This window comes from Limanda limanda, chromosome 11, assembly GCF_963576545.1.
Source record: "Limanda limanda chromosome 11, fLimLim1.1, whole genome shotgun sequence".
Taxonomy (NCBI): domain Eukaryota; kingdom Metazoa; phylum Chordata; class Actinopteri; order Pleuronectiformes; family Pleuronectidae; genus Limanda; species Limanda limanda.
The window spans coordinates 28,228,961-28,243,998 of record NC_083646.1 but is presented as its reverse complement, the minus strand read 5'-3'; the positions used below and the strand labels follow the sequence as shown (position 1 = coordinate 28,243,998).

The window sequence follows — 15,038 nt, the reverse complement described above, 5'->3', positions numbered from 1 at the left end:
TAGATAATGAGATTTTGTTCTGGTTAGGGAAAAGAAATTGACTAAATGGGCAAAAGCATGAATTCAAAGGGGTAAATATGTCATACGTCCACAAAGTTACTGGCACTATAGGTGAACAGTGACACATTTAAAACAATTTATTGTAAACGAAAAACTCAATGCAGCGATTATTTTTTTTCAGCATTTTAAAACATTATGCAAGTCTTCAAAACATAGTTCTCTATTTTTTTTAAATTTCAGAATAATAAGTATCCCATAAGTTTAAATGTGGCATGTTGAATATATTTTACTAACTTGTTAGTGATGAAATTATAGTATCATAATCATAATCAAAACTGCTCTCCCCTGTCATAGTCCTTGTGTATTTTGTTTAGGCTAAACAGCAAAATGTTTGATGGTGTAGCTGCATCATGCATAGATCCTCTTGTTTCTGGTGCTGTTGTTTCCCATGACTCTGAGATGAGCCAGACGAAGCCCAGTGTGATTTCCAAACAGTTCCCAGGCCCTCAAATGCCTCCAAACACAGGCCATTACACAAAGTCACACATTCACACACACACTTTGGTCTGATATGCTAACTTTAACTTGCCAACCACAAACACACACACACACACACACACACACACAAACACACACACACACACACACACACAGAGACTGGCCTGAGGGAGCTCTCAAACTAAGCTTTTCCAGTTAAGAGGCCCACTGCTTTTCAACAAGGGCCGATTGCACGTGTCAGGTCGCTTGCTGTCAGTGAAACCTCAGAACCACAAAGAGTCTCATTGAAATTAAGCTATTTCATTCAATTTGATACTTAAACTCTAGAACAGGGGTTATAATTAGCTGGCAACTTTTAAATTAAATATTGTTCCATACAAATGATGAACACGAGCGGCGTTCACTCCAGCGAAAGTGGGCACTGTGTGCGTGCGTGTGTGCTTGGAGCGAAAACACAGAGTTTCCTCTATGATCAACAGCTGCTCAATGATCAGAAGGCATGCCCCTCATCTTATCTGAAGTCTCTCCATGATCTGCAGAATAAAACACATGTTAAAAATATTTTACACAGCACTAATTAACCTTAGCATACTTCAGCTACAATTTATTACTGCTCTGAAATGTATTTCTCATATTATTTTAACATTCAGCTATGAACTTAACTCGGATGGTGGAAGCTAACTTGATTAGTAGCTAGTTCTCACAACGCAGTCAGGAGCTCGATGTTGTCAGTATCTGGTGTAATTGGGCGTGTTTAAACTCCTGTGGTTGAGAGGTCAGTGTTTAGACCGACCTCTCCAGCTCCTCCATTTTAACCAAATATGGTAATTTCGGCTTCAAACTGCCACGATGGTGCTGATCAAATTAAAAACTCTTGGCTTCAAAACGGCAATTCACAAACCAATATGTGACGTCACGGTAGGTTGCCACTTGGGCGGGCTTAATTTTGAGCAGGATCTTTGATGAGGTCAGTAGATGGACTTGTGAATGCAGGTCATCATCTGATTGGTTTAACAGAGAAAGAGAGTGGAATGGAGAAGAGTTAAGTTACTCTTCCTGATTCAAATCTCCAGTTGTCCAAAGTGAGAAATAGCTTTGACTCACATGAAGTGCCTGACTGCTGCTTACTCCATGAATCTGGTAATATCTGACATTTGATAGGCTGGCTGCATCTGTCCATTCTTTCCATGCCAGGAGACAGTCATTAGTATGCAGGGACATCTGCTCTGTTTCTGTGTAAATATTACAGATATCTGTGCGGAGTAAATGCGTGTATCAGTATAGTAAGCATGACTCAGGAAGGAGGTGATGTGTCTTTTTCCCGCTCCTGATTCTCAACCTGCTGCTCTCTGATAAGAGAGAGACTGAGACAGTGGGCTCTGGCTAATCCTCGCCCTGCATCCAGCCTGCTGTTTGCCATGAAAGACAATAGATGGGACAGACTGGTCATCAGGCTATTCTTCTGGCTTCTGTTTATAGCTCCTGAATCACCAAGGATGGAATGGGTTGCAATGCTGTTGAGAAACGATAGATTGTATAACAATTTTTTTTCTTCACAGCCAACCTCCCCAGCTACAAATTGGATTGAATAAAACTTTCTGTAAATAATTGTCTTCTCCCCTCTGGATTGTCAAGAAACATAGCCACATCAGAGGTTGAGTCATACACACTTATGTAATTACAAGGAGTACCAGGAGAGAAGAGTCGTCCTGGTGCGTAGACACTCCTGAGAAGAAAGACTTTGCTGATTGTTCAAGAGCCCATTAAGATTTATTTTATTTGTTTAGTTTTGTTTAGTATTACAAGTTTCTTTGAAAATTAATTTAAAATGCAAAAGAGATATACACTAATCGATTATTCCCAAAATATACCCAAATAGGCTAAATTTTTTCCTTGACTCCTACCACAATAAAACTTTACATAGTAAAAGTATATATGAAAAGTAACTTTTTTTGTATTACAAGTTTCTTTTGAAATGAATTTGAATATGCACTATTGCATTGAATATGTCCTAATTTGCATAGGCAGAAACACCATTCATTTGTATGACAAATACATCGGCTCAATCTTCATCTCTTTGTGCTGCAGTCTTTCTTGCTACTACAGCAGACTACATCTAGTACTTCCGGTGATGCCGCAGGCTGATCGGTCATTATTGGCATAAATCTCCCATCCAAAACATGCCACCCCCAATTTTTTGGGTCCATACGTTCACTTCCCCCTTTCCACTCCATCATTTGGTAAAAGACCCGAAGATTATGGAACTTTGCAGCTGTTGACGTTGGAGGGAGAGTTCGAGGTTCCACTGGAGATGAGTTCTGAGTTACTTTATCACAGAAACGCCATATCCAGTGATTCATCTTTTTCGCCCCAATACTGTACAGTGATACTAGAGCTTTTTCACCTGCTGCAATGATGATGCCTTTTCCCACATTTTCCTGTGACTGGCTGAACACCTTAGCTTGTTCGAGAAAGCTAGTGTCACTCTTTATTCTTTCGTGGTGGGGAGGCTTGTGTGCCTCCGTGACCCTGAAGACTATACCGGCGGGGGCTATACCCCTGGCAGGTACTACCAACCCAGGCCATTTTCAGGTTAGAGGCCAGTCTTAAAGCAGCATTGCCATCACCTATTGGCAGTAGGATGATTGGATGAAGATTGGGATGATGTATTTGTCATACATATGAATGATGTTTCTGCCTATGCAAATTTGGACATATTCAATAAGTGGAGAGCTCATGTGCATATTCAAATTCATTCAAAAAAAAAAAACAACTTGTAATACAAAAAAAGTTACTTTTCATGGGTACTTCCATTGTGTAAAGTTTCATTTTGATGGGAGTAAAGGAAAAAAAATAGCCCCATTGGGGTGTATTGTTGCCTGGCCTTATTGGCTTGGATTTATGATAATTTAACATATTTCCTCAATTAGGATTTCTTAGGTTTTTTAGTATGTTGTTCTGGACACCTCATAGAGATGATCTATGCTTTAAAAAATGATTTTACAATTAGTCGGTCGTAAAACGCTACTTTGCCTGGCTAAGTGAGGCAAAGAAGAAGAAGAAACACTACACGGTTTTGGCACCGGCCTGTTTCCTCCAGGAGTATTTGCTTTGGGCTTGTGTGGCTTGTTTTAAAACTTTGAGAGGTGCATTTTTGGCAACTGACTCTGTGCGCAAGGACAGGAACGGTAAGCAAGCACTAAGCTTAAGTGTTGTTGCCAAGATGGCAGGAGTGACGTTAGCCCTAGAAATGTGAATATCGGTGACTGACCGACTGACTGAGTTTTACACCATTGTCCAGCTGAAAGCCATGTGACAGAGTAAAGTTGCACCATTGTTTGTAATGGAGCAAATAGATTTAAATGAGCCTCTAACTTTCTTTCTGGTTGAACATTGTAGACATAAATGTAGCCCAGACAACAGCTATTCTGATTTTCTCAGAACACACATTGGTTATTATCTCAGAAATTGTATCTGGCGCAATCAGAAGCTTGGATGGAAGTTATAGGTAGTTATATCCTATCTTAAATGTGTTTCCCTCAGTTGCATATATACATATATAAATGAGAGCAGCTCCATTATGAATACAACTGTATGAATGAGCATAGAGAGGGGAGAAACAAACAGATAAAGGGTAAAAACTAGCTGCATGACAATACAATACAATGTTATCATAAATATGCTAATTAACTAATTATGGCATTAATAACAACAATATAACGATTGGAAGACCATTTGTTTAATACTGTAGTTCACTCACTTCCTTCTGTAGGTATGTTCTAATCATCAGTTGTGCAATACAAAGACTCAACCCTAAGAGATAGACGCAAACCAGCAGGATTTTAAAATGATTTCTTATGTTAAAATCAGGTGTAGGTAGCTACTGTGGGCTAATAATTAGAATTTACAGATCTCTCATAACCAAGCTCTCACACTCAGGCCACATTGGCTGCAGGACGGCCACGGAATCGCCACGTGACACCTTGCTTTTCATTTCCCGTCCATATTAACAGAGTGACTACACTGCTTGTGGTTCTGCCACAGTTCAGCTGTGGTTCAGCCGCAGAAGCAACGCTGCTCTTCTAGAGATTTGAGGTCTCTGCTTACCATGCAAGGTTCACAGCAGAGTTGGCTGTGAAAATGTTTTTTCAGCACAGTTTCAGTATTTATCTGTTGAATATTTCACAAACATGCTTGTTTGCAACACTTCCTGTACCCGTTAAAAAAAAAAGCCCTTTCTTTTCACTGCATCCATTCATCGTTTTACCAGGGCTTTGGTTCTTATTACAAGGCCGGAAGATACATGGTTTCATACTGTTCTGTTGTCGCGTTTAATACATAACCCGACTTTTATTCGAGGAAATAGAGTCATTATACTAGCAGTGCCAGTGTGAACAACATAAAACCAAGATATGCAGAAGAACTGTGGCATAGCCATTCAATGGTGAAACTGCAGCCAGTAGCTTAGCCTACATATTCATCAGTTCAAGTTGATCTGTGGGGAAATCCCAGAAACAAGTAATAAATACATATTTCTACGATATAGTAGACACTGAAATTGAAGTCTGCGCGTGGAAGACTGCAACCCTCTGTCAGTGTCGAACGAGAGGGCTTGGGCATCATTGTGTGGGCTCAACGATCCCCCAACCCTTTCCACTGAGAGTAATTGTTTACAGCTTTTCAAAGATAGATTTCATCCTCAATTTCGCAAACTGACCACAGTGGGTTCTTGCGGTGTCTTGTTTGGAGTTCTATCTCCACCTGTTTATAGTACTATATTTCTTCTGCTGAAATGAGAATTCATAATGGTATCCTTGTCTATTTCGCCTCCTTTAATACTACTCTGTCAGAGCACCCAAACTATTAACTCCATAAAAATCCTTGATACAAAATGTTACGGTCATCACTTTCAGAATGAAAGAAAAAATATTTGTAACTTCCCAGGGCTCTGACAACTTTAAGTTTTTCAGTGCGTCTAGTCAGCGTGGTTGAGCAAGGGTGATGGAAAGCAAGTATGAAGCAAGAGACGGAGGAGAATGGCGGGCGATGTGTTTCTTTCTGAATTAAAAAAACTCTTTTATTTCTAAGTTTAAGTTTATATTGGCCAAAGCAGGTTATGTAAGGGTGTAAAAGCTGGGCATTTAAGTAAACAAAAGTGTTTGAATTATGAATGATTTTCTTCATCTTTTCCCCTCATGGTATTATCTCAGTGTGTTATTAAAGATAACATATCCTCTACTGATCAGAATAAAGATAATTTTCCTCTCTCTGGGCAAACATTATTTTGGCTGATGACTGCAGTTACAGTTCTCTTCCTAGATTTGGATCAGAAGACTAATTCACATAATATCTGAGTGAGAAAGCCGAAAAATATACGTAAAGATGCACTCTTAATTTAAGTTTTTCTAAATTTATTCACAGTTTTAATACAGCAGCATTAGCATAAATGCATATTTTGCAATTACCCATCAGCAATTATTTAAATACCTCTACTAATGTTGATTCAGTGCATCTCTTTAGAGTGTGCACCTATTTTATTGTTACAGATTGAGTAAATAAATTTCATTTCGAATATTCAATGATTTTGATAAATAGGCAAATGTACATCATATTCACTTTTTTACACATTAAATACCACAATACATCCCATCCCTCCCAGCAGCCCTCTCATCTAAGCTACGCTCTAAAAATATGAATCCACAGGATACAGGAGCAGGGAGATCAGTTACAGGAACATGGAGATCAGATCAGGACAGGACAGCATGAGTCTCATTTATAAAAGAGTGCGTAGGATTAGGGTTGCAAAGGGGCGGAAAAGTTCCGGTAAATTTCCGGAAACTTTCCATGGGAAGTTAAGCTCGGGAATTTTGAAAAAAGAAAACTACGCAAATTAAACGCTGAGCAATTAAAACATCATTCAAAACTCTATTTTAAAGATGTATGGAATGCAGCACACGATGGACGTTGAATTTCAACCCTCCACTGTGCATTCTTCCATCACATGCACAGATAATTCCCAGCATCCTGCACACTACAGCAGTGCTATTGAGGCCTGCTGTAGTGTGCAGGACTAGTCAGGTAAGTTTCGATGATATTACTAGGGAAAATATATTAGCATGCTGATTGAGGATTGTTCATCTGTTCATCTAGCCTATTTCCATTCATTTATCCATCAATTGTAAAATATTTCTACAGATGATTCCAATTGTTTGGCTAACTATTTATATCTCTGGCATTGCATTAGTGTTTTTTACAAACTTTTTTCTCATCTTATTCTACAAAACAATGCTTCGTGCACTATCTCATGTGTGGAGACATTTCACCCCATCCAATGTAGAAGGAAAGGCTGTGTACATTTGCAAATACTGTGGAAAGACCTATGTTAAGAATGACACAACGATGCAGAAGCATATAGTCAAGTGCCCAAAGTTTTCTCATGGAAAGTTTCCAACTTTGAATATTCCCGGAATTTTGCAACCCTACGTAGATTTATAAAACCGATTGCAAACACCTGATTGCAATGTTCACTTTATAAATCACAGTCCACCTGGAAACGTTCGTACGTGGATCTGCCTCCAAATCTGCCCTCCACACGCCCACTTTTCACCATAAATGGTCAATGCAAAGCACGTCGTGAATATCAAGTGATGCTGCTGACCAATGGGTTTCCACGTGAGTCCTGACGTAGTCACGGTATCAAGCGATTTGAAGAGGAAGCGAGACTTTCTGACACTGACATCGAGGTGTTTGTTACTGAGGTCGAGGTGGAGAGCAACTTTATGGGACAGCAGTGATGTTTATAATAAAGAAAATACACTGACACTCTGCCGCTGCTGTGGATAACACAATGTGTGAGATCAGAAATCGCTATACCACGTTTCCTCATCGTCCTTTCATTCGCATGCACACATCGAGCAGATCCCCGCTCCACTGTCACGGCAGTATTTATTTATTTAGAGCATCGGACCGATTCCCTCACATCAGTGGATGCTCACCTCCTCTGGGATATTATTTGGAAATAGGGTTGCAAAATTCCGGGAATTTTCAAAGTTGGAAACTTTCCATGGGAATTAACGGGAATAAACTGGAAATTGTGTGGATAATTTATACTAACTGTATTTACCTTGTCATATACAGACATAAATATAAACATTTTGTTTCGTTATAGGCTGATTTGAGCCCTGAGAAAACTTTGGGCACTTGACTATATGCTTCTGCATCTTTGTGTCATTCTTAACATAGGTCTTTGCACAGTATTTGCAAATGTACACAGTCTTTCCTTCTGAATTGGATGGGGTGAAATGCCTCCACACATGAGATAGTGCACGTGGCATTGTTTTGTAGAATAAGATGAGAAAAAAGTTTGTAAAAAACACTAATGCAATGCCAGAGATATAAATAGTTAGCCAAACAATTGGAATCATCGGTGAAAATATTTTACAATTGATGGATAAATGAATGGAAATAGGCTAGATGAACAGATGAACAATCCTCAATCAGCATGCTAATATGTATTCCCCAGTAATATCATCGAAACTTACCTGACTAGTCCTGCACACTACAGCAGGCCTCAATAGCCCTGCTGTAGTGTGCAGGATGCTGTGAATTATCTGTGCATGTGATGGAAGAATGCACAGTGGAGGGTTGAATTTCAACGTCCAGCGTGTGCTGCATTCCATACATCTTTAAAATAGAGTTTTGAATGATGTTTTAATTGCTCAGCGTTTAATTTGCGTAGTTTTGTACCTCGGCTGTTAAATCGAATCTGAACGTAATTTGCTTTAAGTTGTTTTATATATTTTTTAATTAAAAGGTTTGTGTGGAGCAGATATGTCGCGCAAGCAAAACTGAGATGTTGGTTTTGATGTAAATGATGAATTTGATCAATAATCTGCTTCAGTTCACCACCTCATGTCTGCATCGCCACTTTCCCGTCTCCAAAACGTTCGACGCATGGGTCAGAGTTTGCATGGAAATACGTACATTTTTCCGTCAAGTTTGTTTTTATAAATCCCAATGTTTGCGTGAGATCTGGCGTTTCAGGCCCAGTTTTGTACATACACGACGGTTATAAATGAGACACCAGGACAGAACATCACAACGGTTAGGCAATTGATCCGACGAGGACAAAGGGAAGCACAGAGGCCTATAAACACACACAAGGAAGGCAGGGGCAATTGAACACAGGTGTAACACATGAGTACTGGTGCAGACAATCACAGAGACAGGAAGTGAAGAACACACTAGGAGCAGGGGCAGAGTACTGCGTCTCGGGCGGGCGGCACGGAGGCCGGTCAGGGACAGAGTACATAGTCTCGGGCGGACGGCACCGTGGCTTGTCAGGGAACAAGGGCTCAGGTGGACGGCACCGGGGGCTGGTCAGGGACGAAGCACGGGAGCTCATCAGGTGGGCGGCTTGGAGGCCGATCAGGGATGAAGCACGGGGGCTCAGGTGGACGGCCCGGGGGGCAGTCAGGGACGAAGCACGGGGGCTCAGGAGATGAGAGCCGCCTCTGCAGCTGAAGGGGCATTGACCTCAGCCCCGGACAGGCCGGAACCGGTGTGACGTCTGCCTGGACCCCCGATGCCGGAACAGGAGTGGCGCCAGCATCCTCCGGCGCGGAACAGGGAGTGGAGTAGGCGCTGCGAGGACCCCCGACGCCGGAACTGGAGCAACGTCAGCTGGGATCCTCCGGCGCTGGACAGGAGGGGACTGGGGTCCAGCCAGGACTAGGGGCTGGTGCCTGTGAGCCCGCTGCAGAGGATAGAGGCACCAGCTATTGACGCCCCCCCTCCGATTTCCGCCACCCCCAGCAGAAACCCCTTGGAAGCTGCAGGGTCCTCCACTATCCCAACAGCCTGCCAGTTAAGGTTCAGTGGATGGGGCTGGAGGGTTGAGTAATTATTTTTGTCTGTCCCGCACCTCCACAAAGTACAGGACGAAATAGCTCACCCAAGGGCGATCTTTCAGCCATGCCTAAACAACTGAGATCTCCTCCAGGGTCTCTGCCTGGTGCTGGGTGCCCGAACAACACATTTGTCCACCAATGCGTCAGAATAAAAAACTTTTTGGTAAAATAAATTAATCTCTGCTGGGTCCATATTCTTTGGTCGGATCGTTCTGTAGGGAAAATGGTGAAGCTCAGTGTTTCTAGGACCCACTTTATCACTAAACCTTCTTTCTCAACTGTGGCATAGTTCCTATCTCTTGGCAGCAACTTACGACTCAAATAAAAAAATGGATGTTACTCACTCTTATGGATTGGGGACAGGACATTACACGGCCCCACCTCAGAGGCATCTGCCTGGACCACAAAGTCCTTACTGAAGTTGGAAGCCATGAGGACTGGTTTTGAACATAAGGCCCTTTTGAGATTGCCAAATGCTTCTTCTGCTTCCGGGGTCCACTTCACCATTGTTGTGCAATAGTAGTAGACATGACGTTGGCTAATTATTAATAATCATAAAATATGAATAATAAAAAAGATCTATTAAAAATAATTAAATTATTCATTAAAATGATAAAGTTATCAATTAAGAATGATACAATTATTAATTTAAAATGATAAGGTTATCAATTAAGAATAATATATTTAATGAAAATTGTGTGTGTGTGTGTGTGTGTGTGTGTGTGTGTGTGTGTGTGTGTGTGTGTGTGTGTGTGTGTGTGTGTGTGTGTGTGTGTGTGTGTGTGTGTGTGTGTGTGTGTGTGTGTGTGTGTGTGTGTGTGTGAGAGAGTGTGAGAAAGGGGGATTGACAATGGCGTAATGATTACGGTGGGTTTGTATGGCAGGATTCAAAATGGCAGACAAAATGACGTGGATGTCGGGATCAAAATGGGGGCCGAAATGGCTTTAATGACGTCATGTGCCCGAAATCAAAATGGCGGAAGAACCACGTGATTTGAACAAAGGGAAATTTGAGAACAAAAGGGGTCCTCTGATCTATCTCTTGGTTTGAAGCGCTCAATGGAGAAAAATGCAAAGAATTACTTTTGCGGTGACTTAACCACTCGGTACCCAAGCGGACGAGGTAAAAATCTCTGCAAACTTGGTCGGACAATAAGAGTGCGGCCGGAAACGCTTCGCCACGGCGCAATGGCACCGAACACAGTAGACACAAATAATAAATTCATACACAAATAATGACACGCTAATTATTAAACTACTCTCTGCCCAGACATAAGCCTCTTACTTGTTGCTGTTCCACGGTTCATTCATGCACGAGCGGCGTATTCCAGGAAGACAAGTGAATTGTGTACATGGCCTCGGGAGCGGCGATCAGCTGGTTCGGTCGGTGGCAGCGGGAATAGTGCTGGGGCCAGAAAGGAGAGAATTCTCGTCTTTTGTCCTTCTGCAGGGATGAACAACTGTTGTATAAAGGAGTATGTATTGTCAGAGGTTCTCTCTATTGGTGATAATAGAGTGACACAGTGAAGCTTTTGTAAAAAAAGGCTTTCTAAGGTTATGCATGGCTGCACATTTACATCTCATAGCCATATGATGTGTGGAACATGAAGTCACTTTCCTGTGTGCTGGCTAGTTTTTTTTGCTGATTTATGTGTTGATACTGGCAGCTACATAGAGAGGGTACACTTATTGATTGTGCAAACCCACATTCTTATCATCACTGTAGTATTTAAGGATAATTGTGCAGTTTTTGAAAGCCATGTGAACATGTAGTTAAAGTATATTAACAGCTTAAGTTACTGAGGTGAAAGAGCCTATATCAAGTAAAACTAGACTTTGGTTACATTTTCTCACTGTACATGGGGCTGCAGGTGTAAAACTCCAGCATTGATTTAAGAGATTTAATCTAAATCAAATGTTCCTGAGACTCAGTTTACATGTAATCCACAAGTGTACTTGTAGAGCTCTGATCCCTTTTCTTCCTTTCATAGCTACAAAACTTAGCATGTAGATGGATGGTGGATCGTGGTGGCATCTGATCATGGAATATGACAGCAACAAGACTGCTTGACATACAATACACCTACTCACATACTTATCATGACTGACATTAATTCACAACTCTTTCAATTCATACAAACTGTTCTTCTAATCAATGTTTTAAATACTGTTATTTTGTTCATGTGTTCAGCTACATGCGGCATCTATTGCACGTCAGTCCGTCCTGGGAGAGGGATCCCTCACATGTTGCTCTTTCTGAGGTTTAAAGTTTTTTTTTCCCCTGTTAAAAGTTTTTTTTGTCATTTTTTCCTTACTCTTGTTGAGGGTTTAGTACACAGGATGTTGCACCTTGTTCAGCCCTATGAGACAAATTGTGATTTGTGAATATGGGCTAGACAAATAAAATTGTATTGATTGATTGATTGATGTAGATGAATTCACAAACATGCTTCCCACATGTTGCTCTTAAACCATTGAGCAAAATGGTGAAACACCAACATCACCTTCTACATCATCTCAAACATGTTGAGGAATCACTTATTCCTTGTATCCATTAGTTGGTTCATTACATTAAGCACTAAAACCTTGTTAACATCTCTGGGCCGTCCCTCGCTGGCAGCTGATAAATCATAGACATATAACAGCCAAGTGTTAGTAATATAACATAAGTAGAATTCTCGCACAATGAATAGGCAATATAGTGATATATATTGAACCTTTTTTAAATGTTATTGATTGAAATTATGTTGCGGTAATTATTGATATCTTTTTATTGCCCAGCCCCATAATAGGTGCACACATAAGTAAGGAATAGTTTAAGAATGTAAAGCAAATGTGCGCGCAGAGTTTACGAGGGTGAAGGAAGAAATGCGGAAAGAAAACGCCACATTCTCAACCCGCATTGGTGATCTCGAGGAGGAAGCTAATGTTCAGGCTAACCGGGTTGTAGCACTTGAAGCTAAAGTTATTTAAGCTTCAAGTGCTACAGTGCTGGTGTGCGGGCGTGAAATATGGTCTCCTGTATCCAGCCACACTGAAGATCACGAGCCCAGCTGGCGAGCAGGGATCTTTTGATGACCCGATAAAGGCAAAGCACTACATCGAGACCAATCTGCGCCCACGGGAGTCGGAGGGAGAGTGACAGTTAATTCACGGGGCCATAACAGGTATCATATATGCTGCGTGTTAACATTGCACTAGTCTGCACATGCTGACTGATAGATGTCACCACACTGCAGTTGGATGCATTTTATGTTTGGACTATGGACAAGTTTAAGTGACATTTTTCAGTCATCTGAGGAATATAAATGTTTTGTTTAATTCACCCCCTTATCACCACCAGTAGTACTAATTCTAGTTGATTTTACTCTTTTTTTTGTGGGGTTATCTTCCAACTGTAAGTGTTAAGAACCATAGCAGCCTGTGACCAAATGGTGCCAGCACACATGCAGCAAGAATAGTATTGAGAGGAAAGCCCTATTACATTTTGTTCTGCCTTTGCAGAGTTCATGTAAGAGTTTAAGTTAGTGTAGACGTGTTATATGCTTAGGAGAGAGAGGAGAGTTTTCAGGGCAGTCTCAGGTTTAAGGAAGACCAGCCCAGGGGTCCAGGATGGTAAGGGGTTTATCTATGTCTATTTGTTTGTTTTTGTCAGTTTTCTTTTGGGTTCATTTTTGGTTTATGGTTTGACTCAAACATGCACTAAAGTACTCACATATAGCCAACATGCAGGACCGACTCACTACAAACTCTTGCGCTATGATTCTGAATAATGCAAATAATCAACAAGGAGCAATTTCGTTCATTAGCTGGAACGTCAAAGGCCTGAATAACTTGGTTAAACGGAGCAAAATATTTAGTCAGCTGAAATCATTAAAACCTGATGTAATATTGCTACAGGAGATAAATATTAATTCCCAAAAAAGACCAAAGGCTCCAGTATGCTTCTACGAATCCGTTTCTCGGAGAGGGTTGCACGGAGAGCGGAGAGTCTTTTTGATTTTTACGTCTCCGACGACTGTACGTTGAAAACAATTCACCGCCAAACCCATAGGTGGCGCAAAGGAAGACGAGCTCAGAGAAGCCTACCCCATTTCTCGGAAGAAGAAGTCCACGTGTGTTTGTTTACCTCTGTCGGCTGGCCTCCCACAGACTGAACCATGGCAACTAACAGAACTAAATAAAGTGACACCCAGCGGGTCAAAATGCTGATGTTATCGTTTCTTAGCGCAGCGGTTCCCAGGTCCTGTTTCCGAACTGTGTTGCTGATTCCACAGCTTGAATCTGCTTGAGGCTACACGGAGCTAGCTAGCTCCCCTCCCAGCTAGCTCCCCCCAGCTTCCACGGACTCCCGACACTAACTACTACTATCCAGTGTTTGCTTCTAACCTGACGGTATTATAGTGGAATTAAAGTCGTGACGGCGGGTTTTTGCACCGTTACCACCGCAGTTAGCATGGTGGCTAGCCTAGCACGCTAGCGCCGTTATGAAAGCTCGTTAAAACCGTATGTGACCGTGCACACATGCCGTCAGTGTTCTAATGAGCCACCGTCAGCCGGACAACTCCGCTGGCTAAACACACACGTCACATTAATCGTAGAATCATAGTTGTGTTTGGGTTTTTGTGACACAGGGAAGGAAGCAGAAGTTTGAGGTCCGGAAATGTGAAATACGGAAATGACGTCATACGGACATGATGTCGTTCGCGGACCAATCACAGCCAAGGTCTGTCCGTTGGGTCTCCGAAATAAACACGGCCAGTTAGAAAAATCAGAGGTGCACGAAAAACTGTCCGAGGCGCTCGGAGAGGGCGTTCCATGACGGATAGGGCGGTCTTATCTATCCGTTTTAGAAAAGACGTAGAGGCATAAATTGGCCTTAAGTTATAAGTGGATTGGACAAATATATCATTCACGTTTTAATTACAAAGCCAGGGGAACAGCAATCCTGATTAGAAAGGGGATCCCATTTGAACACTCTGAAGTAATATCAGATGCTAATGGCAGATATATTGTTGTAGTGGGCAAGCTATTTAATACACCATTAATATTGGCTAGCATTTATGGACCAAACTGGGACAATGCACAGTTCTTTCTTAATTTTTTTAGGTGGAGACTTCAACTGCGTCCTTCATACCCAGCTAGACAGGTCAAGTGTAAGGGCAAATAATACTCTCTCATCAGCCGCAGTGGTTATTAATTCCCTCCTCCGCTCTTATGGCTTATCAGACCCCTGGCGGACAAAAAAATCCAACTACGAAGCAATTCTCCTTCTTTTCCCCCGTTCATCATAGTTATTCCAGGATTGATTATTTTATTGTCGATAACCAGCTACTCCCCTTAATTTCCAGCAGCAAATATCACAGTATAGCGCTATCAGATCCCAGCCCAGTGCAGATGGATCTAGTTTTTCCAGCCAATGTAGCGCCCCAACGAACTTGGCAGTTAGATCCCCAGCTACTTTTATGTAAACATTTTAGAACATTTTTCAACAATCAGATTGACTTCTTTTTGGAAATTAATGATACTCAGGATGTTTCAAGGGGAATTTTGTGGGAGTCTATGAAAGCCTACATTAGGGGCCAAGTTTTGTCTTATGTGGCACATAGGAATAAGGAGCGTTCCAAACAA

General features: G+C 41.6%; 1 protein-coding gene across 2 annotated transcripts in view; it reads left to right on the top strand.

Moving 5' to 3' along the window:
• LOC133014233 (neurocalcin-delta A) overlaps positions 1-15,038 on the top strand; it is an 82,147-nt gene that overhangs the window by 22,538 nt on the left and 44,571 nt on the right. The window lies entirely within an intron of this gene.